The 24,316-nt window shown below is 36.1% G+C and overlaps 1 long non-coding RNA gene across 1 annotated transcript; it reads right to left on the reverse strand.

Moving 5' to 3' along the window:
* Positions 1–7,618: 7,618 nt before the first annotated feature.
* On the reverse strand, positions 7,619–20,112 carry LOC115269197 (uncharacterized). Its single transcript, XR_003898667.2, has 2 exons — positions 19,446–20,112; positions 7,619–11,076 (listed from the first exon to the last, which is right to left on the reverse strand). It is a non-coding gene; the product is annotated as an uncharacterized LOC115269197 (long non-coding RNA).
* Positions 20,113–24,316: the final 4,204 nt, after the last annotated feature.

The following is a 24,316-nucleotide window of genomic DNA, read 5'->3' on the forward strand; positions in this document are numbered from 1 at the left end:
TGAAAATATCCATAAATGGTTTTAAATTAAATCTCTCGGTAATTTTCTGGAGGAATCTCTCAATGAATTTGTGAAAGAATCACTAAAAGGATTTACGATGAAATAATTTCTAAAGCAATCCATGCTAGTTTTCTAGAATAATATTTAGATACATTTCGTAGGAATAACGAGTAAAATATCTTAATTAATCCCTGTAAGGATTTAAAGATAAAAATACAAATGACTCTTTGATAGATTTTTAGTGAACTTATTGAGGAGTTTGTGAGGTAATTCGAGAATAGATTTCTGAGGAAATCCTGGAAAAAAAAAATTCTGACAGAATCTTCAAAGCATTGTTGTTCACCTCGTCCTTTTTTTACGTCCATGCTTGGCAAAGCGACAAAAAATTCTACCGCTAAGACATTGAGCAAACTCAACAGTTATATATTTTTTAAAACGTCTTCGTGATTATGAGAAGTGTACAAAAATATAAAAATGTGTATTTTGATCATTATTTTGGCAGTAGAATTTTTTTTCGCTATGCCAATAGTGGACGTAAAATAAGGTTTAGGTGTATTTGGAAAGATTTCTGAAGGAATCCACGTAAGAAATCCCCATATCACTGAACTTTGTTATTGCTTGTATGAGCACCAAAAGGGGTAAAACTCACAAGGATAACTTACTTTATTGAAATATAACAAGCCACAAAAAATCGTAGACAAATTTCCATTACGTCTGGAGACTGAAAAATTATAATATTCACTCTATGTTTGGAGGATAAAGATATACATATTAGTAAACTGACGTAGGTTAATTTATTATATTCAGGAGGGCGGAAGCAATCACTATGGCGCAGTCCGTAGTAGACAATTTTTGACCATCTCAGACCCCCCCCTCCCCCTCGTAGACTTTTCTCCATACAAAATTTTCGAAATTTGTATGGAGCGTAGACTTTGACCAGACAAACCCCCCCCCCCTCTCCCCTCTTTAGAGTCTACGTAGTATATGGGCAGGCCCTATAGATACTATAAGAGATTCTTCCGTCCTTCCAAAATTATAAAATACCTTTTTTACTCGCTTAGCGCTCCCGGAGCGCTAGCATAAGCTTAAATATCAGAAAGGAAGTTTTTATTTTGTGGGCGCTATTATATCGAAAAAAAGAGGTGAGAGGTGATATTCTTAAACCTAGAAAAGGGGAACAAAACATTCCGAATTCCCCATTCTATAAGAGAACTTTTTTTACACCAACGGGGGCGCTCAAACTAAAGAAATTTTTTCCTTACATATTTGAGGGCACATACGTGCCAACTTGTCATATTTAGCCGTTCAGGACGCGTGCCGTTGTAAAAAGTACAACACTACCAAAAAACCTCGCTTGTCGTATGCAGCGCGGCGCAGTGCAGTTTCACCTGCTTGATGGCGCGCGTTCTGAAAGGTTAAGTGAAAATTAGAGCATTAGGCTGAAAAAAGCTCCAATTTGTCCAACTTTGGAGAGCTTCGCCCCTTTCCCAAATACGTAGGAGGCTTTCCAAGGAAGGGTTTTGGGGGATAAACCCCTCCCAGTACCTAAATTCCATATATTAGGCGCCCTCCACTTTTTACTGAAAATACGCCTTTCCTGTACACGACCCTGGACAGGGAGCAAAACTTTCGAAAAAAATCACTTAATCGTTTTTTATCTACAGAAGGGCGAAAACAATTCCTAATTTTACTGAAAAGTTATTTTGTTATATGTGTTTCTTATTTTTGTGAGAGCGCTCATACTGGGAGTTGAAATAATATATTTTTATTACTTCAAGAGCTGGTTACTCAGTGAGTAACTTGGAGTAACCACGATGACACCACTGCTTGGCTGGTAATAAAATCACCAGAAAACCTTAATTGCAAGCACGAAAAACTGGAAGTTGCTAATTTTCATTGGGAAATCAAAAGATGTTTCGTGGGTTTGGTGGACTAGCTTCTAGAAGAATGTTCGATGCAAACATACCTTGACACCTTTCACCTATAGTAATGATCAAGTCCCATTCAGGAATGATTTAATGAGTTGGGCCATTTTACCCCATCTTGGCATTTTGGGCTTTGTTCCCCTATACTATCACCGCTACTGTTCCTCATCGTAATCGACGAGATCCTGGTTGGTGCGATTGACCGTGAACCAAATCGTGGATTGCTGTTGCAGCCCATTACCATGGAGCGCCTAAATGACTTCGAACTGGCTGATGACGTTGCTCTCCTAGTTCAACGGCGCTCGGATGTGCAGAGCAAGCTCGACGATCTTGCCAATCGCTCCTCAGCGGCAGGTCTTACCATCAACGTCAACAAGACCAAATCGTTGGATGTAAACACGGTCAACCCTTCCAGCTTTACGGTAGCAGGGCAATCAGTGGAGAATATTGAAAGCTTACAATATCTTGGTAGCCAAATAACGGCCGATGGCGGCACCAAGGTCGACATAGGTGCACGGATCAAGAAGACGAGGGCTGCTTTTGCGAGTTTAAGAAATGTATGGAAAACAACCAGACCAGACGCATCAAAATCCGAATTTTTAACTCGAACTTGAAATCTCCCAGCCAACTCGAAGTCGCATATGATGTAGCATAGGATGCTAAAGTGGAGGCCATATGTGTGCATGCTTCCATTTAACCGCCTGTAAAGTGTACGCATATCGCCTCCACTTTTGCATCCTATTCAACATCATATGCGATCGTGTGTTGGCTGGGCTGTGCTGCTACACGCCAGTGAAACCTGGTGTGTATCAGTGGAGAACACTCAACGGCTGCAGGTCTTCATCAATAGATGCCTGTGGTATATAATTAGTGCATGGTGGCCTCACAATTGGATCTCCATCGTCGATGTCATCATAAGCCGATAGCGACAGAAATTCGGAAGCGAAAGTGGAGGTGGGTCGGCCACACTACGCAGGGGCAGAAACGAAATCTGCAAACAAGCGTTAGACTAGAACCCAGCAGAGGCAGACCCAGAGGCTCATGGCGGCGCAACCTTAAGAACGAAATCAAGCAAGTCGACAGAAATTTGACCTGGCCACAGGTCAAGGCGATGGCTGGCAATCGCCCAGGATGGAAATCTTTCAATTCGCCCCCAAAACGACGATTCGACCGCTTGGGAGTGTTGTCGTCGTCGTGATGATGCTTCCCGAAAGCAATGTCAAATTCGTTGGGGGTTTCAAAACATTGGAAAGAAATTCATTATTTTTACAGTCAAATTGAGATTTACGAGTAAATGAGTGTGATCCGAAGGTATAACTGTTTATTCTGAGCATAACAGTATTTTTTTACGGTAGTGAAAACTAATTAGAAGTACGATATTTCTGGGTCTGAAAATCGTTCGGGCGAAGTGGATAGCAAATCTAACCTAGAATATCGTACAATTCTAACCTCAACTCCTCACTTGCCAAAGCCGGATCTCATTTTATTGGACCAGTAATCTACTATGTTTTTTTGAGAACTCCTCCGGCGATTTGTTTTTCAGAAACTCTTCCAGAGATTCTGTAAGAAATTTATCCAATGCTTCCTTTAGAATTTCTCACCTTCATGAATTTCTCCAAAAATAGTTCCTAGTATTCTATTAGGTTGATTTTTCAAGTTCCTTCTGAAACTCAATCAGGAAATACTTTAGAAATTCTACTCTACTTCTACTAGGGTTTTGCTAAAAAAAGTCATCGGAAATTTCTACAGGGATGCCTTTGGAAATTCTTTCAAAGATTTCTACATAAATTTTTCTTGTGGTTTGTTCATAAAATTTACCAGAGATTTCCTTAAAAATTCGTTCAGGTATCTTTTTTTTCAGGAAATCCACCAGAGATTTTTTCAGGAATTGCACTAGAAATTCCAATTAGAAATCTCGCGTGAATACGTTCAGGAATTTCTTCAGTGAAATTCGTGCAGAAAATACCGCAGGAGTTCATCTTGATTCTTCCATGTATTTCCTCAGAAATTTATTCGGCATTTCGCTGACGGTTATCTATGAATTCCTTCAGGTATTTCTACATTTTTTTCAGAAATTCATTTACAGATTTCTGCAAGAAACCTTTCAGAAAATCCTCCAAGAGTTATACTAGTCCTCAAATTTTTTTAGCAATTCCATCAAGGATTCCCGAGAAAGTTCCTAAAACAATTAATTAAAACCGGCTACTGAGTCTTGAACTAACAAACAATGTTAATTACTTGCTCAACGTTTCGACACGGGGTTAGTGTCTTCTTCAGGGGGAACTAGAATTTATTACATATACTAATTGGTCTGTTACATAATTTTGTCACGGTAACTTACACTAATTTGGTCGTTTTTGGTCTTATGTTTCGTCTAACTGTAACTGTTCTGTTTTTTGTTTGCTGGTACATGCTATAAAATTATTGTCGTTATTATTTTTGTCTAGTTTCTAGTCTGTATGGATCAATTTTATCGAAACTAATTATCTTACACTTAGTTGGCTTGTAATATCTTCTAACGGACTATTGGCAATGGCGCAATTTTGCTATTATCATCCCCTCAATTTTGTTTGAAAATTTGTTGGTAGCGAAAACTGCCCTATCTTAATAATTACGTTTCGTCTACGGTATGGTCTTGTTTGGTATGGTATGGTATGGTATGGTATAGTATGGTATGATTTGGTTAGATTCTTAATGCTGTGCAGCACTGCTACATATATGGTAGGTACTTAGTCTATCAATGTCTGTTCGTTTGTTGATTGTGTGGTCTGTGTTTGTGATGTGGTACATTTCAAGGAATGGTGGTGTTATTGGTTTGTAGCTGTGGTCTATAATCTCTGTTCGGTCTAGGTTAAATCTATGGTTGTGTTGTATGAGTAGCCGGTTTTAATTAATTGTTGGAACCATACCCTCCAGCAGAAGTTCCTAAAACATTTTCTCAAAGAAGGGTTCAAGAATTTATTCAGATATTTCTCCAGAGATTTTTTCGAAAGTACTTCCCAAGATTTCCACAGAGATAGTCCTGAAGAATTCTTCCGAAACTCCTGTCAGGATTACTTCTAAAATTCCGTTGAGGATACTTCTTCAGGGTTTTAAGGATTTCTTCAGGAATTTCATCAAGTTCAAGAAATTTTCATCAAGTTTCGTCTTAAGAATTTCCTTATAAAATCATGGAGATGCCTTTGGAAACTCCTGCAATGTTTTTTTCTTTTTTAAGACACGGACACGTTCAATGCTTCCAGTGAGCTCTTTGAAGGAAGCATTCCTGGATGAATGCCTAGGATAATACCTAGGAGAATACCTTAAAAAACTCCTTTAGTAGCCCCTTAATTCTCAAGACAAAATAAATCGTAAAAGACTTCTGGAGTAACTACAAGGAAAATGCTTGAAAGGTTTCTGGAGAGATTCTTGCAAAATTCTGTACAGGAATTCAGAAGGAATCTCTTGAAAAATGTCTGCACAAATCGCAGACAAGGGCACTAGTGGAATTCATAGAGATTTTCCGAAGGAATTCTTGGAAGAACTCCCGGAGATACATCATGCAATTTTTAAAGGGGTTTGTACACAAAAAATCCTACCACCTACCAACTACCACCTGGAAAATTTCTGAAGCTTATCCTGCAAAAACAAAAAAAAAATGGAGAATTTTTATAGTAGAACCACTGAAAAAAATATTGAAAGGATCCTTGACATAATATCTAGACAACCTGCTGCAGGTGATCAGAGAAAAAAGCCTCGAAAAATGCTACGGAATAGGTTCTGCAGAAATTTCTGCTTGAATTGTTGAAAGAATCTGTACGAATCCCTAAAGCCCAAAGGAAGATCTGAATAAATGCGAAGCACAGCTTGGAGTAATATCTGGAAGGAACTATTGAAGGAACCCTTTAAGGAACTTTCAGAAGAACCTCTTGAGAATTTTTTTAGAGAAAATTCCAAATAAATGCTCGAGAAAATCCCTTAATAAATGCATGAAATTTCTGAAGGAACTTTTGCAAAAATTCAAGAAATGATGTATGAAAAAGTTTATGAAGAAATCTTAATTTATCTAAAAAACCTCTAAATCTTTTTGATGAAAAAAAAAACTTCTGGAATTGTATAATATGAACAAACGTTTGAACGATTCCCTTGTGAAACCCCTAGAAGAATTCCCAGAAGCTTTTTTTTAATCATTAAAAGTTTCTGGAGAAATCCCAAAGAAAAAAAAATCTCACAATATTTCTGATGTTTGAAGAATCAAGTAGGAGCACAAAAAAAAATGTAGCAAGCATTGAAGGAATTTCTCATTGAATTCCAGGAGGGATATCTGAGAGAACCCGTTGACCAGTTAAAAGATGAAACTTTTGAGAAATTTATTGGAAAACTCCTGAAGAAGTTCCAAGGAAAAATCCTGAGGGATTTTTTTCTAAAAAATCACTCACTCACTCATAATTACCTACACATCAATTTTTTTGGAATGCTTCCAGCACAAAAACAAAGTCAGCAATATTTTTGCTGAGTTTCAGCACAAAGTTGCTGACCAACTGTTAAAATTGCTGAATGGTTCAACAAGTTGAAAAATAATTGATGATACTCAGTAAATTCGTATTCCTGAATGTAATAAGCGCAAAAAATAATCAGCAAAGTTGGCTAAATACCAGCAAATAAAATTTGCAGTGTACACACTTAGAAAAAATGACGGATTACGGTAAAATTTTACCGCAATCTCAACAGCTGAACGTACGGTAAAAAGTTCGGTGAATTTTCAAATCACCGAACGTACTGTGAATCTCAGAAAAATGCATCTGTCAAAATTACCGGAACGTTCGGTACTTTTTACAAATTTACCGTAAAAGTCGCAGAACTTTCGGTATGTTTGTTTACGAATGAACTGTCAATATCACTGAACGTACGGTAAATTTCACAAATGGTCCGTAAATATAACTGACCGTATGGTAGTTTTTCACAAATTTACGGCGATTTTATGCGAGCACAAAAAAAGAACCTCTAGGTCGATCATGGGATTGAATACACGACCTTCTAATCAGGAACCACACATGCTGCCATTGTACAAGTGAGTCTTGCTAGGAGAAGATGCGCAAATTCTAATAGAAGTGATGCTCAAAGCTGCCGGCGTGGCTGTCAAACTGTCAAACATAGATCTTCCAAAAATTTCAAAAAAAAAATGTTTTTTTTATTGGAATTGTTGCTTGAACTTCTACTCTTATAGTTTAGATTATGATCAAGATCTATCTTTTTTAACCCAGATATACTTTTTGATGAAGAAGAACTTAGAGAAGGAAAATTCATGCCAAAAAGTCGATGGTAGAGGCTCTTAAAAAGCAACTGCAATACATAATATTTTAATTAGTTTCAAAACATAACTTTTTAATTTTTGATGGACCAAAAAAATATTCAACATCATTATTGTTTTTTCAATAATTTCAGCATATGATTATAACTTTTGTTTCTATTTGTTTTATCAAATTCAGGGAGATTTCCAATTTTTTGAATTTTGTTTATTCTCTTCGTTATGGGGTGTTTTGGTTGTTTCAGCTTGGTTGAACATGATTTGAGGTCAACTCAAAGTTCAACAGGTTAAAAAACACTTGACGAAGAGAACAAAATTGCCGAAAATACATTAGTTCCCATATCTACCGTGATTAGATTGAAGGGTTATTTGAATTTCGGATTTCATATAAATAACAACAGTATGGTTTGTCTTGTTTTAATGTTTTATTCAGTGACTTCCATTCACTCTTATTCACACGCAAACTATTTTTTTTTTGTTATTTAGAAAATGGAATAAGTTAGTATTTTTTTTGCTTAACTATTAAGATTATCCTTATACAATGAAAAGCTTAGCATAAAGTTGATGTGTTAATTTAATGTTAGTTGAATGAATAATAAAAAAGTGTTTTTTAAAGAGTAAAAATTTAGAAAAATTGAAAAACCTAACGCCGAAAAAAATGGGTACCTGAAACATTACACTCTAAATCAAACCTAGCCTACTTGAAAGAAAGATTCAAAATTAACCTGATTTGACGCCTTTTCTTCTTCTGCTTCTTCTGGAAATTTTTCGCGGAACCAAAACAAACATAACAAAAACGAGATGCTGATCTGAACGGATTCATAACAAGAAAAGAAAAACATTAACAAAGCTAACAAAACCTTTCGGTAACGATCGGGTTTTTTTTTAATTTTATGTACGGGTAACGAACGGGGTTGTCGTGTAACAAACTTTTCATAATATAAACATAACCTTAACAGCGCGCGCGGTTTTTTCTACTGTGATTTGGTATTTTTACCGGAACGTAACTATATGGAATGGTTACGAAAACAACGAGAAGTCACCTTGCAAGGGATGACTTCTCCACTCACTCTTACTGTCAGAAAAAAGTCACATCGGAATGTGTTGGGGTGTCTTTGTGGGGAGGGGCGTGAATAAAACATTCTGTAACACTTAGGAAAACTAGTTAACAAGTCGCGCGGTTCGATCCTAAAAACTAGATAACAAATAAAGCAATAACAAGTGTAACAACCTGAATCAACAGACAACAATTTGTGGTGGTGGTGGTGGGGAGTGTTGGGAATGATAGTGGATGGGTGGGTAACAGTGACAAATGCGTCTTGGCTTGTGTTCCTACTTTTTCTCAGTCTGAAGCTCTTCCACGGGAAGATGGTTGCGAAATTGCAAAAGTTTTGCAATTGCAGTTTTTTTTTCTTACTTTTTTTTCGTTTGAACTTGTGATTCGTTTGTTGTGGGTTGGTGTGGTAAAGTGAAAGTTTTATCGGGTCTTGTGGTTCGAGGGCATGCGATAGATCTTGGCTTAATCTCATCTGACGGTGGATTTTCGCTCCAGCTTGAAGCGTTTGCAATTTGTGATTGGTGTTTTTTTTGTTTTCTTTTTGCTGACGAAGTGGTTTCTGTGGTACGGTTTCAGTTCGCCTTCGCCGGAGAAATTTAGAAGCTTAACTAAAATTATTGTCGAAGTCACGCAAGGCGAAATTGGTTGAAGTTTTTTACGTATAGAAGGTGCAGCAGAAATTCAACACAGTTTTTTAACCTAAACTAAGCACAAACACACAAAAGTAATAAAATAAATAGAAGACAGCAATGCTTGCTCACTGACAGCTCTCGCAATAACAGATTAGAGTGAAACTTAACTAAAACTTTAACAGAAACTTAAACAGATGTACGAACGGAACAATAATGGGAATTTAGAAAAACCAAACATGCCAAAAAGGACAATCAATAACAAAACGGAAACACAACAGTTTGACATCGTACTAGGCGTTAACGTAAACAAGCAACGACGCTTAGGTACATGTCAAAATGTCAACAATAATCAGTAAATCGTGCAAACAAACACAACAAATATCGTGCAGTACTCAACCAACATCGCAGCATCCCGCAAGATGGCGACGAAGATTGCGTAACGCTTAGGCATAGTAACGCGGTGACTCCAACAATGAACATCGAAAACAGACAAGATGTAACGGGAACAATAACGGTAAACTTAACGGGACACTGTGACACCACATGACAACGTTACAGATTCCAAGGTCGGAGCTGTCAAAACCGTCATTCGTCAGTCGTTGGAATCCGGAGCGAATTCCACCAAGCGGCGAAGGTGTTTTGAAATTTGGTCAACAAACAACAAACGCGTCCGAGCTGGATCCGTTGGTTGTGGTTCTCAGTGATAACGGGGGTAACAGGGTAACAGGGCAATGGGCAAACAAAACAAAAACAAGTCAAAGTGCGGTAACGAACGGTGTCGGTGGGGGTAACAAATAACAGGCGATAACAGTGTAACAAACGCTTGAGCTGTCAGTTTGGAGCGCCGAAGCGTTAGTTCCGCAGCGTGCATTGCGATCTAAGGTAAATTGAAAAGGTATACAATAGAAGAATTATAGGTAAAGGGGAAAGGCACTCATAAAACGCTTACATCTAGGGTGAAAGTGAAAAGTGAAATTCTTAACCTAGTGAAACGATAGGTGAATAATTTCTTAACAGCTAAATTTGAAAGCCAAACCACACGAGAAAACAAGATAAAACATACTCCGACAAACGGCGAAATAACGCTGACGCTCGTACCATCCACAAACCACTCGCCGTAATGAATTGGAAAAAGATGAAATATTTATGGTTGGAAATTGAAAAATGTCGTGAAGTTGCCGCAGTGAACCGCTTCCGAGCAAAACACGTTTGTCCCAATCGATTCGTTCGCTCGTTCGTTCGTTTTTCTTCCCGCAGCTCTCGGTTGCTGCGCTCGCTGGCCTGCCCAATCCAGGAGTCAGGAAATCGAGCCATGAAAAATGGGATTCCGTTGTTCGATTTCGGAGCTTCCTCCTGGAATAATGGGCCGCATGCATTGCTGCAATTCTGCTTTGCCGGAATCAGACCGAGAGCAAGGGAGGAAAAAGTGCTGCCTCAGCTAAGTTCCACTAAACGACGACAACCGGGACCGGGAGCTGGGACCCGGTTCGACTCCGACAACGTATACGGTGCGAGCAGTAAATTGAACTGTTGCTGACATTTCACGTATTCCTCTGGCTGGGGCATCGGATGGCCCACACCATTGCAATGCATTGTGGGATCTTTTGTGCCAGGCGATGCTTCTTTCTTCTCGCTCGGCGTTTTGCGGAAGAGAATGGGACAATCACAATCGAAAACGATTACGAAGCAGGTTTTTTTTCCTAGCAGAATCGCAGAATCGCAAAAATCCGTAGTGTCGGAACAGACCAAGCCTTTTGTTCGACGACGATTGATCTATCACCTTGGAGTTCTGGAACTCTCCGCTTACGACACCGCAAAAATTAGACCATTTAGCGCTTTTGGGCTTTGGCTACCACACCTGCGATATCTGTTTCGGCGTTAATGGCTGCCGCTTGCCGTAGTCCGCAACCGCGCCGGATCCAGGGGCAGAGCGTTCCAATGCTGTCCCGTTGAAGCCTTGGTGCGATGCAGATTTCCACGGCGCGAAATTCTGAGCAACTGGAAGTCGATGACCACGACGGCGGTGCTGGAAGCCGGTTAAGCCGTTAGTAGGCGATGAGGCCCCTCGGTTCGCCCGAATCGCAGTAGACTGTGGCCTGTTGTTGGTAGTCAGGGCAGGAGCCAGGGGATTCCCCAGAGGAGCTCGGGTTGCTTCGATGATATCGCTGCTTCTTCCTGGAACGAAATGGATCAAGCCGAAATGCACGCGCGTTAGTTTAAGTAGGTCTTTGGCACCGAAATGGGGGGAAAGGGCGGGGATCGGTGTTAATTTGAGGTTAGGTTAGCGTGGTGCATCAGTGTTAGTGATAGTTCGGAAGCGAGAAAATTTTGAGCATTTCGTTCCATTTTTTCTCTTTTTAGTTTGGTTAGTAGGGAAAATATTTTATGAAGACCTAGCGGAATGTGTTCCTGACATCTGTTTAAATTGAGGTTATACTTCATTTTTCCTGACGTTTCATGCATTGTGTAAAATTGACTTTAGCGGGGATGTGCATCAACTGAGCGGGACCAGGTGCGGCGGGTAAAATCAATTTTAAACAATAGCTGTCGCTTCGTGTGAGCGTTTGTTTTCGTTTTCATCATCTTTTTTTCGTTGGAAATGTTTGTAAAACGTTTGATTCTGATTTATGGGTTTCATTCAAGAAACTCATCGCAAAATTGTGAAGCCTTGTTGTGTGTGTGTGAGTGTAGTCCGGTCATCCCTCTTCTAACCCTCGAGATGGCAACGGATTGTAGTTGTAGTAGCCGAATGGGTGGGTGGTAGTTGCTGCAGTTGTATTGTTTAAAGTTTTTGAGTGTTTTGTGCCAGTGTTGCCACATTGAGTAGTTGAAATAGTAAATTTAGATTTGCAAAAGTAATTAAATTTTGTTTGAACAGATTTTGATTTTCTTTGAATATCAACGATTTGTTAAAGTCACTAAAATATTTTTGGAGGTCCAGATTTGGAAAATAAACTCTTTTATCAGTGATAGTAATATTTTTTTTAAATTTCAGATTCACTGCTTGTTTATTGCTTAGCAGATTGCTTTATTATATTTTTAAGTTAAATTTTGTCTTTTGATTTAAGCTTTCCCAGTGTATAAAGATTTGTGGAAATTGTACTGACTCAGTGCTGCCAGTTTATGTGACAGAATAGTTTGGAAATGTGGCATTGATTTTAACAATCCCTTATTTGGAAATTTTGTGTATATCAGAATAAGTTAATTTTCATACTGCAGTCCAAGAATATCGATTATCGACAGAAGACTTGGGGAGTGACATCTTTCAGGAGAATATATGAGTTGCTTAAAGTTATTCAGGTTTAATCTAAATGTTACGAATTTGCTGCTCAAACCAAAAAGTGTTGGACAATTTTGCAGGTTCCCGGGTTGCTTTTTTAAAGTTTTTTGACGATCCCAAAAAGAATGCTAGATTGATTACAATAACTCCAGATTTCACAGTGTCTTGCCCCAAAATTTTAGATTCTTGCAGTTTTGATAGCAGTGTTCCCAGCTTGTATTTCAACTTTCATGTAAGCATTTTAGTTTCAAAGTAGTGTCGTGTGTTGTCTTGTTTGTGAGGAAATGATTGTCATATAAATTTTGAATCGTTTTAGAAATATTGACTCAAGTGTTATATTAAATCTCTTATTGGTTCTTAATATTTAATAGATGAACAGGCAATTTAATTTCAGTTGATCGATCATTGGATATTGAAAAAAAAAAAGTTCAAAAAAATACGCATGTATAGCTCTATGATATTTTTTAAATTGTTTATTATTTTGTCAAACGGTGCAAAATTGCCATATCTAAGATTTACTGAATTAACTTGGGGTTGGTTGATTTTAAGACTGAGTTTACACGGAGATTTGAGCCGGATGAATTAGGAAATTAAAAATTTTGAAATTTTTATTATTTTGTAGACCATTTCTCAGTACGAATAAATTTTATTTTATTTTTTATTTTTCTAGAAAACTGTTTTGAATTTAAAATGGTCTACACAATCAACACTAGAAGAATCATGGTAAACTCGCATTGAGTGTTGTATCAGGATGATTCGAATAGGATATTTCGCATTGCCCATGATTGCTGTTTGAGTACATTTATTTTTCGATGTTCCAGTTTATTTTTATTCTTTTTCTCCCGAAACTTCTAATCGAAGTTCTTAAATTTTCAGTGTTGCCAAAATGTTGTTTTTATTATCAATTTCATTTTGCTGTTCTCTTCATAAAGTCCAGTGTTGCCAAATAAAATTTTCTGGCTTTTATAATAAATGCTAAATATTTTCGATCAAAAGTTGATATGCAATTTGTATAGACCTTCTAGCAGATTTTTTTTGGCTTTTAGTTTGAAGTTTGTATACTTGATGTAACTATGAAGCAGCATACCATCACTAGAGTATATGTGACACAAATTAGTGGAATTTTATGATTTCAATGATTTTTTTTACTTTTGTGATGTTATTTCAAAAACATCCAAAAGACCTTTGATAGAGCAAAAAAATATGCCAGATGGAGTAATTTAGCCTGGAAAAAAAGTACCAGGTTTCACTGTTCCCAGATTTATGATTTTTGTCAGATGAATATTTGAAAAAAGTCTTCCAATTTTATAAAGGAAATTAATAGTATTTGAATGAATTAAAAAAAATGTTTCGTTTCTTCGTGTGTTTCATTGTTTATGCTACGAACAAGTTACTTTGGTTTAATTAGTTTTTGAATGTCATGATTTGCAACAAACAATGTGTACTCTAAATGCTTCGTAATGCAAAATTTCTTGCATTTTTTGGGAAATTTTTAAAGCAAAAAATTTTAAGCAAAGCAATCTAAATTTTGAATAATCTTGAACAGAATTTTGCTTCGATTTTGAAGTGTCAAAAGTAAGATTTTGTAGATTTCAAAATTGTGAAAACATAAATAAACATAACAAAAATTTACCGAGATGGTCAAGTTATCACAAATTTGACTTCAAGAGGAAATAGATCTTTCCACACTTAAGTTTTGGGTGAATTTCAACAAGACATTTTCTGTGCTATCAGTTATGATCGTAGTTTTCTATTGATTTGTGGTCCAAAATAGATCGAATTTCTGTTGGAATGGTCAATTTCTCTCTGCTGAGAGTAGTTGCATCATGTGGATAGTACAGTTGTTGCCAAGAAAGATAATAATTTTAAGTCAGTCTTTTACAGATGTCAATTTCTCTGCAATAAAATGGTTTAATGTTTAGAATAATTCGAAAGAACAGTATTGTGCTGATGATTTTGAGAACGAATTGTCAATTTGCAATATTTTTTAATTGTTTTCACCATCCAGTGTAGCCAGGTTGAGTTTTATAAATTTGGTAGACATTTGGCGTGACCATCCTAGGTTAGGTAGTGCCCACTTGCGAGGTTGTAGACGTTGTATTGCAGCTCTTGAGTTGATAGATTCAATGCTGATTAGGTAATTCAAATCATTCAGTGTTGCCAGATAGATCCAGAATGTAAATTTGGATACTATTTCCAAGATTTAATCGAACAGTTAATTTATTTTAGATTTGTCATGGTTGGTCGTCTTCACTGCACTCCGAATGCTTATTTCGACACTGTGTTGATTTATTTTGAGAAAAGTTTTCATCATCGTATATTGGATGTTGCTTATTATTCAAATGCTTCAGTTGCTATTGGACAGTTATCACTGTTGTAAGATAAACGGAATCATGCGAATTAGCCATTCGTTGCCAGCCATATTTGGTCTAAATAGTTGCCAGTTTTGCTTTCTTGAAGAATGATGAAAGAGCTTTTTACAGTGTTGCCAGATGCACGATAAAGTATCTGTAGGTGCTCGGAGCAGCCAGATGTACATAAAAGATTCTGTGGACTATTGCTGTATGGATTTATTTAAAGCATACCATCAGATTTGTCAGTCCATTTTTCAATTTCAGTGTTGCCAGCCGATCATGGTTTGCTCTTGGTTATAAATATGCAATTTTTTTCTGTGCTTCTAAATTTGACTGGGTTTATTACGGACAAATTAACACCTGCGCTTTCATATGATTCTGAAGCATGAATGATTGAGCATTTAGCTGAACGTTGATTGTTTTGATCCTCCGGAAGGGAAATCCCTCTTGACACTTCTGATAGTTGGCAATTTAAGTGGGTTATTCTATCTGAGTATTTCGACCACACGAACTAAACTGATTAGATCAGAGTTCTGGAATGTAAATTTCGTTGTTGTTTTTTCAGCGTTTTGATGGCAGCGATAATGGTTTGTGGAAGATTCAAACAGTGGTGCCAATTTCATTCGATTTAATATTATCTTTTTCAGATACTCTAAATTCTGCCATGTTTAATTCTTATGTCATTAATTTCGCCAGTTTTACGAAGTATTTTGCTGATTTTGAAACATTTTCTAATGGTTGCCATCGTTATTTTGTGTGGATTTTTGCGAAATTGTCCAGTGTAGCCAGATGATCATATTTCGGTTAATTGTCTTCCAATGGTTAATCTCACAATGATAACTTCTATACCAGTGTGCTTCATCTTTTCTGTGCGATTGCACAATAATTTAAATTTTGTTTTCTTTCCATGTAGCAGCAATGATCAGTGTTGCCATGACGAGTTTTGTTTCTTTTTTTCTGATTTTACAGCGCACAATGCCAATCGCATCGGGTCAGAGGGTAGTGTTGTCAGATAAATATATGTTTACTGGTGTTCGCTTGTATAGACTTTTGAGACGCTGTTCGTTTTTAGACTTCCTCATATTTATATATATATATTTTATTTTTATTTTTTATTAAATTAACATCTGGTTACGTGAAAATACTTTCTTGCTATTCCGACAAAAGGAGGAATTTTGGCATAGTTCAGTAAAAACGAGTTTGTCAGGATATTTTTTCTGCATTTTGTTAGAATTTGTTTTGTAATTTTCTCTTTGGTCTAATTTATGATCAAACATGGTTAACTCGTTTTGAGTGTTGTATTAGATTGATCCGAATAGTTAGTTTTTTTTTCGCAATCCCAGAATTATTGGTTCGAGCACATTGAAAGTAACAGTGTTTTTGAAAATGATATTCAAAAGTTTCGAAATAAAATTCCTGCAATATTCAATGTTGCCAAATTGTTGTTTTCATTATCATTTTGATTTTGCTGTAGTTTTCATAAAGCTCAGTCTTAATTATTAAGGTCAAGTTATCGAACAGAATGACGTCGAACAGCGCCGTCCAATGTTTGATCAAATTGAAAATGGCTGCAAGGGGATGAAGTTTACGCTTTTGCTTGATGATCATTCCTTAAAAAAACTGTTTTTTTGCATCAGAAATAGTTGCCAGTTTATCAGTTACAAATAGATCGAAAGGCATATCTAAATTGTGCAGTGGCATTTGGAAAATCCTCTATTCTGAATGAACATCACGAATATTTCAATTTTAATTTTATTCAATGCTGATTTTTGTTGTATTGTTTTTTTTTTGTGTCGAAAAGTGTTGCCAGTTTATCTGTTACAAGTAATCAGAAATACATTGTCAAATTTTTTGAAAAATAATAACAAAAATTAAAAAAAAATAATAATTTTAAGCTTTTATTTATTTCTGTCTTAAATTTGAAGGGGTAGTGAATTGAATTAGATATTTAAATTGTTCAAAGGTGTTGGGTAAAGTCGAGAAGTATTACTGACGATTGGTTATATAAGACGTGTTTGGGTTGTTCCTTGTTATGTTATCCTTCAATTTTGTATAAACTAATCAAAACCTCTAAAAATATTTATATTGAACCATTTAAATTTTACTTGTTTGTTTCGGTAATCACCCAAGTGTTTTTAATGGAGTTCAATTCAAGCTAAATAATCTGAGCGGATAATATCAAACGAAATTCTGCCAAAGTTCTTAAACTATAAACATTCAACATTGTTTTGAATAAATGTTGGTCAAAAATTCTTCAGTTGCATTAGAACCAAAAATTTATCAATAATATTTTAAAAACGTGTATCAATTTTGCAGAATAGTGGTCAAATCGCAAATTATGAATTGAAACAGAAGAAAAGCTTATTAAAAATGTTTTTTTTTCAATTTTTCTTAATTTGCCTTTTGAACCTCCCAACCAAATTGGTGGTCATTAACATTGTTTTAATGGAGTTTCTTTTATGAATAGTAAGTAGTTTTGTAATAAATATGAGAGGAAGTGTTACCAATGTACATAAAGTTTACTGATTAGTAATTGGGTTAGAATAAATTTGTTCGTTAAAATTATAACTTGCACTCTAAATCGAAAAGTGTTGCCAGTTTATCTGAAATAGGAATTTTCAATGATCTGTCTGGATTGTAGTTTTATAAGATTTAGGTTCAGAAAAACTTTTAAAAAATTTCCAAAGTGGTTTTTTTTTCAATTTTTGAAAATTTGAAATTTGTTGTTTTGTTTGCTATTTACCTTATTAAGGCAATCAATCAAATGGTTTAAAAGAAGTTTGTTCCAATTTATTTGGCGTTTGAGGAATTGATATCAGAAAAGCTACTGTTTATATACAACATGCTTTCTTGTTTGAATTCGTTTTGAGTGAATTTAGAGATTTTTTTGAATTTGTGGTGTAAAACGGAAAAGTGTTGCCAGATAACCAAATTTTATTAATTTGAAAATTTAATCTTCTGTCTGAATTGAATTTTGGTTTTTGATTTTGAATGAATTGAATGCAGATTTTGAATTACTCAAATATATTAAATTTCTTTATCGTTAGGTTTCTTTGTATTTTTATGTTAGTCTTCGACAACACTATTTTAAAGGTAATTGATTCAAGCTATTTAAATAATTTAATTGTGTCAGAAGAGGTGACAAAGAACATGAATCTATCTGATCTGAAACCGTTTTGATTTAGTTTTGATGAGATATTTTTATCAATTTGTGAAATCGTCAAAAAAGAGATTCATATAAGTTTTAATTAATTTTATACACAAAATGAAGCATGATATAAAAAACACAACAAGCTTCTGTTGGTTTTTGTCATGGTTTTTGCTCAAAAGTTGCTAAAGAAGTTTTGTTTTGAATTGCTGAAGTATTTTTCTTAAAGTTTTTGTTCAAAAGATGCAAATTTTTTTTTCTGATTTTTTTTAATAAAATTACAAAATTATAAAATATTTAAAATTGATGATTACTATTTTTGTTAGTATTTGTTATGGATTTCTGATACACTATTTCACTGTTATGCTTAAATTGTTTTGCGTTTCACAGCTTTTCAGAGTGGATGGATAACCGGGTTGCTATTCAAATGAGGTTTGTCGAACAATATTTTTGTTTTTTTACTGTTCAGAATATAAGGTCTAACAATAATTTTTGTCTCCGTTTTTTTATTCTCATTTATCTTTGTAGGAAGTTTTTTCAGATATCGATTCAGTTTTGAATATCAAATTGGAGTATTTAATTTGGAGTATGTCGTGGACCAAACAACACATTGAATGAGATCAATTTGGTTTGAAAGCACAGATATGTGACACAAAACAGGACCAATTGATTTGTTTTGCCTGGAAGTTTTTTTGCCAAAGCATGTAATGAAAGCAATCTAACAGATGTTTTTGTTTTTTTTTTCTTTATTTTACTGAATTTGTTGTTTCCTGAATGGAATAATGGAACAATTTGAAGCAATTTGAATATTTTTTTTTTTTGAAAATAAACAACTGCAGCTCTAATTTTGTGATAACTGTCTGAAATTTTGTTTCAGTGTTTTTTGTTCGTCAAGTTGTTGGTTGGGCGTGAAATTTGTGTTCATAAATATTATCAGTTTGTGAGTTATTTACACGACATCTAACGAAACGCGATTTTTTAAATTTCCAATCACACGTCCAATTACTAATTTCCTAGTTTTCCGATTATTCAACTTTTATGTCTTTTATAGCAAAAGAAAATATTTATGAAACAAATATCAACATCTGATGGGCAGTCGCGCCAAAGTAGAGAGGCAATTTTGATTACGAATATTAGATTTAAATTAAAAATTTAGATGAGCTTCAAACGTCAAATTTAAAATTAACTTAAGAAATGAAAATCATATACAAAATAAATATTAAAAACCAAAGAGAAATGATAAAGTAGTTTTGATTTCGTGCCAAATTTAAATACATTTAAAGTAATAAGTAATTATAAAAAAAACTGGCTAAAAACGAAAAGTCTTACAGAAAATTTCAATGAAAAAAAAAAAATACATAATCAAAACAAACAAAAAGAAAATTAAACTTAAATCATACCATATGCACACAAACATTTCTAAGGACCATCTCTACCTCAGCGCGGACTTCGATCCATTCATAAAATAACTGCAGCCTGCATGCCGCAGATCGTTCGAACCGTTTGATTCGGCCTTGACCGGAGGCCGCACTCCAGATTGCGTTCCTTAGATGCTGGAGCAATGCCCGCCGCGCCAAGGAACGAACCCAAAACCGAGTTCGAACTCAGAAAACCGTTCTACAAACATTTCTCATCCTGTATTATCGCGGATTTTGCTGATATTTTTCTTCTCGCGTACGAGTTTTTTCCATGATTCGACTCTAATCTTAATAAGGCACTTGATTTTCCATTTCAGCAAAAGTGAATTTTGAAAATAACCTACCTCTTTGTGAATGGTGAAAAAATGCGAGCATCACTCGACTGAGTTCCTCTTTCCGAATCCCAGCGTCCTTGTGGAAGCCGTCCTTGCGAATGCGTCCCTGATAGGGCACTCGATCACCCCCGCTTCAGCTTCCCACAGCTTCTTTTGTCCAAATCACCACTGTACTGACGTGTCTCGATCGGTTTGCATTTCTTGCTCGAATTCTCACTCAACAGATCCGCAGATTTCAACACAAACTTTTTCAACAAGTCACAAACTTTAAAGTTCTGCCACTTCCATCTTCCTGATTTTGGAATTCGCTTATCTTCCTTGCCGGAGGACCCAAGGGAGCCCTTGAGCTCCCTCGAGAAACGCTCCTCCACGCGCTTCTGTTCTGAGACGACACGATCTTCACTCACTGAATGCTCACTGAACTGTGAATGGTTTATGAGTTGCGCGAGCCGCTTTTATAACTCGGCTTCCGAAGGGACACCGAAGGGTTCCTCCGATAACGACCACGCAGAACGGGAACGAAAGGAAGAGACGAAGAATGCGTCACCGCGCCGCCGTTGGCTTTCCATTGTTCGCCGTCGAGCCGAACGAGACTGCGCGCCACTACTGCTGCCGATAGGTATTGGTGACTTTCTTTTGTTCGCTGATTCGTTTCCCCCTCTGTTTCTAAACATTCCCATGCTCGGGTCGTCGTCGTCATCGTCAACGACGACGTTGTCGGTTGATCCGTTGCGCCAGGCTTTTGTTCCTTCTGGTGCGTCACCCCGTCGTCGTAGAGTTGGTGACTCAAGAAAAGGGAACCAAAAGGATAATTGAATCTCTGCTCGGTTGGCGAGACGATCGAGACGAGGCAATCAGGAAGGGTATGTATAAGCGCGCGCGTTCCCAAGGACTTTCTCTCTCCGCGCCGTTTCGTTCTTGTCGACGTCAATTTGGAGGGAATCGAAGATTCCCTTTGGATTAGGGGACTTGCCTTTTCTTCTAAAGGTCGGTCGAATCTGGTTCGGAGCGCTATTGTTAGCGGCTTTTGATTTCGTTTCGATTAAATTATGCAGCTGACAGTTGGGTGATTGGTAAAAGAGCGTTGGATTCTTTGAGAATGGAGAAGACGTGGTTGTTCCCTGGAGGAGGAACAGTTTCATGGGAAAGTGAAATTGGTTCAGGACGGGGGGAAATCGTTGAAAAGCCGATTCCAGTTTATGGTGGGGTTGGTGGTTTCTTCTAGAAATTTCAGCGGGGATTTTCAACCGGTCGTATAATTAGACCTTTTTTTAAATCCATGGAATCTTTGAGAGGAACAATCGTTTAATAAATTTTTATTCAACTTTTTCATTTGTTGGTGTTTATTATGATCAATTTTATCAGTTTACTAGCTGTCCCCGGCAAACTTTGTCTTGCCTACTGTGTTTTTGACGTTTCAAGTCTTTAGCCAAGCGCCCAAGTCCCCGTTCAAAATGTATGAAAACCCGATTTTCAAAAACTCGCAATTTTCCCATGTTTTTGGCCTCATAAACCTTCCTTGGGTGAAAACTAACAGAACAAAACTTAGACGACCCAAATCGGACCATCCGTTCGCAAGTTATGCGCGGTCCCACGTATGCCACTGCATTTATATATATATTAGACTGGGTCAACAAAGTCGATTTTTTGGAACAAAGCTTTTTCGACTCCTTTTAGCGTCCAAAACAACTGTGCAAAATTTGGGAGCGATTGGTTGCTTCCTCGTATTCCGCATTGCGATTGAAATTTGTATGGAATTTAGTATGGAAAAACGGGTTTTTCTGCATTTTTCTCATAAATTCAAATTTTTCGTCTAAAACAGTCTAACCAATGACGGTAAAGTATAGCCTAGGATATGCCGAAAAACTTTGTCGAAGACCGCAAAGTGATCCGACACTTGTGAAAAAAGTTATAACGTACAGATTGCCCGATGGTGCTTAACATTTTACATGTAAAGGAATAACATCAATAATAAAATCTCAATGTTTAGCCTAAGTTACCAGGCGAATAACTTTTTTCACAAGTGTCAGATCACTTTGCGGTCTTCAGCAAAGTTTTTCGGCATACCCTAGGCTATACTTTTACGTCATTAGTTACATGATAATAGACAAAAGAATTCAACTTATGAGTAAAATGCAAAAAAAGTACGTTTTTCCATACTAACTTCCATACAAATTTCAATCGCAAAGCGGAATACGGGGACGCTTTCAATCGCTCCCAAATTTTGCACAGTTGTATTTGACGCTAATATAGATTGAAAAAGCTTTGTTCCGGGTTGATACGATCAAATTTAAAGTTTCTCCATACAACGTTGACCCACTCTAATATATATAGATTATATTCAAAATATTTGCTGTTTTCTTCTATTTTATCAATGTTAATGCTTACCTATAATACTGATGGCGATCATTGCTTCATTTCTTGAACTAATCAAATTTTCTGCATGCAGGTGAAGCCTGAAGTACTTATTTTATTTTAAGTTATACAGATTCATGGTTAAATAGTTATTTATGTGACGAGTTGCAAAAAGTTGATTTTTTCAGCACGAATCGTACATGTATCCAACGAGGCTTGCCGAGTTGGATAAATACGAAGAGTGCTGAAAAAATCGAGTTTTGCAACAAGTCCCTTACAAAATTTTATGCAATGATTTTTTCATAATGCAACTCATTTGAGTTGCATAATGTTCATAATGCAACTCAAATGAGTTGCATTATGAACATTATGCAACTATTTTCTATTATGCAACTCATTTCAGTTGCATTATGAACCGGTACGGAAAAGTTGGTCATTATGATACTGAAATGACTAGTATAAAATAGAAATTATGACACTGAATTGCATAAATATTTTTTTTTACATTTTTGATGGCTATACATTTGGTCAACATCTTGAACAAAACTCTTTTTTTTTTGTTTTTTTTAATGCAAAGTAAAGCAATGGAATGTTTCTGAAACATTGTGGGTGTACAGTAGGATATGACTAATATTGAAAAATCTCTCCGGGATATGATTTCCCAAGCGGAAGGTGATCTACTGGTCGAAATAAGTGAGGCGTGCAAAAATGAACGATGTCTATTGATATTTACGGGTGGCGCAAAGGGTTTGCTGGAGCAAACATTGGAATTGCTGGAGCAAACATTAAAAAAACATTTTAAATTTAATTTTCAAACATAATGTTTCAAAACTAAATCGGTGATTCAAGAACCCATCTTGGCCAAATTTGATCTCTAAATGGCGATGCATCTGAGACACTAAAAATGCCATATTTTAGAAAAATGGTATTTTAGTATATACCCTTTGCGTCACCCGCAAATATCAACTGAAATTGCTTATTTTTGCACAGCTCACTTATTTTGACCAGTAGATCACTTTCCACATGGGGAATCATATCCCAGAGAGTTTTTTTTTCAAAATAAGCCCCACCCTAGTGTACAGGTAATCAAGGGGTTTCCCTAAGAAATTAAAAAGAAAATATATTTTTATTTTATTTTCTCGGTTATTTTTTTTTTTGAAATTCCTCTCAAGGGATTCTTGTGCAAGTTCTTCCAGGGGTTTCTTAAATAGTTCCCTTATGTATTCTTTCACATATTTCTCAAAGTAGAAGTTTGGGGATTTTTGAGTACAAATCCCTTCAGAAATTGTACAAGATTTTCTGCTGAGAATTCCTTCAGAGGGATCTCCAGGAGTTCATCCAAGGATTGTTTCAGAAAATCCTCAAGGGATCCCTCAGAAAATGAGCGGGGTTTTCATGCATTCCACCAGCACCAGTACCTTTGTCTCGATTTTAGCAAATTTTTTTTAGAGATTCCATAAGAAATTTCTCTACGGATTTTTTCAGGAAAACCTCCAGAAATTACTCAAGAATTTTCTTCTTGGAATTACTTGGAATTAGTTCCACCAGAGGCTCATTTGAATTTTTGTGAGCATCAAGGGGGTATCTTTATTTATTTTGTCAGGTATCCTACATAGGCATTCATTCAGCATTTAACTTCAGAAAATGCCTCAGGAATTTTATTTTAAGAATTTCTTCAGTAATTTTTTAAGAATGTCTTCTAGGAGTTTTCGAAGATATCTCCCCGAGCTTCAAAAGCATTTCTTGAAACAACCCACCAGTAATTTAGTAGAAAATACTTCACTGATTCTTTGAAGAATACTTTGACATTTTTTGTGCAATTTCTGAGAAAACCGTTTAAGAATATCCAAACATATATCTGCAGAGATCTCTAAATATATACCTGAAGATATTTCCAATGGAGCAGTGAGATCAATGTCCAGAATATTTTTTTTAGGAATTTTCGAAGGAATTTCTCACAAAAAGATTTGGAGAAAGCCAGGGAATAATGTTCGAAGAAATTTCATCAGAATTTCTAAAGAATTTATTGGGAGAATTTCTGGAAAATTTCACAGAGGAATTTTCGATAAATTTCCTTGCTGAAATTCATGAAGAATTTCTTAAAGAACTAGTGGAGAAATTATTGGAGATATCCCTAGAGGAGAAATTTCTGGGAAAATACATGTAGGAATCTCTGAAGAAAATCCCTAAAGAATCTCTGCATCAGCTCCTGCAGGAGTATCTGGAAAAATTGCTGCCTGAATCACTTAAATTATAATGCAAGAAATTCTAGAGGGACTCCTGCTGGATGTTCTGGATGAATCTCACTCACTCTCTTCGCCAGAAATCTGCCTAAAGTAATTCAAAAAAGGAGAAATTCATGGAAGTATATCTGAAGAATGCCCTGGAAGAATTTATAAAAAAAACTGCTAGAGGATTTAATGAAACAAACTTTTGTAGATTTTAAGACCGAGTTTAAGGAGTACTTGCTGAAGAAATTCTTACAATGACTTTGGAAGCAATCCATTGACAATTTACTTGGACTT

This window comes from Aedes albopictus, chromosome 2 (genome assembly GCF_035046485.1).
Source record: "Aedes albopictus strain Foshan chromosome 2, AalbF5, whole genome shotgun sequence".
NCBI lineage: Eukaryota > Metazoa > Arthropoda > Insecta > Diptera > Culicidae > Aedes > Aedes albopictus.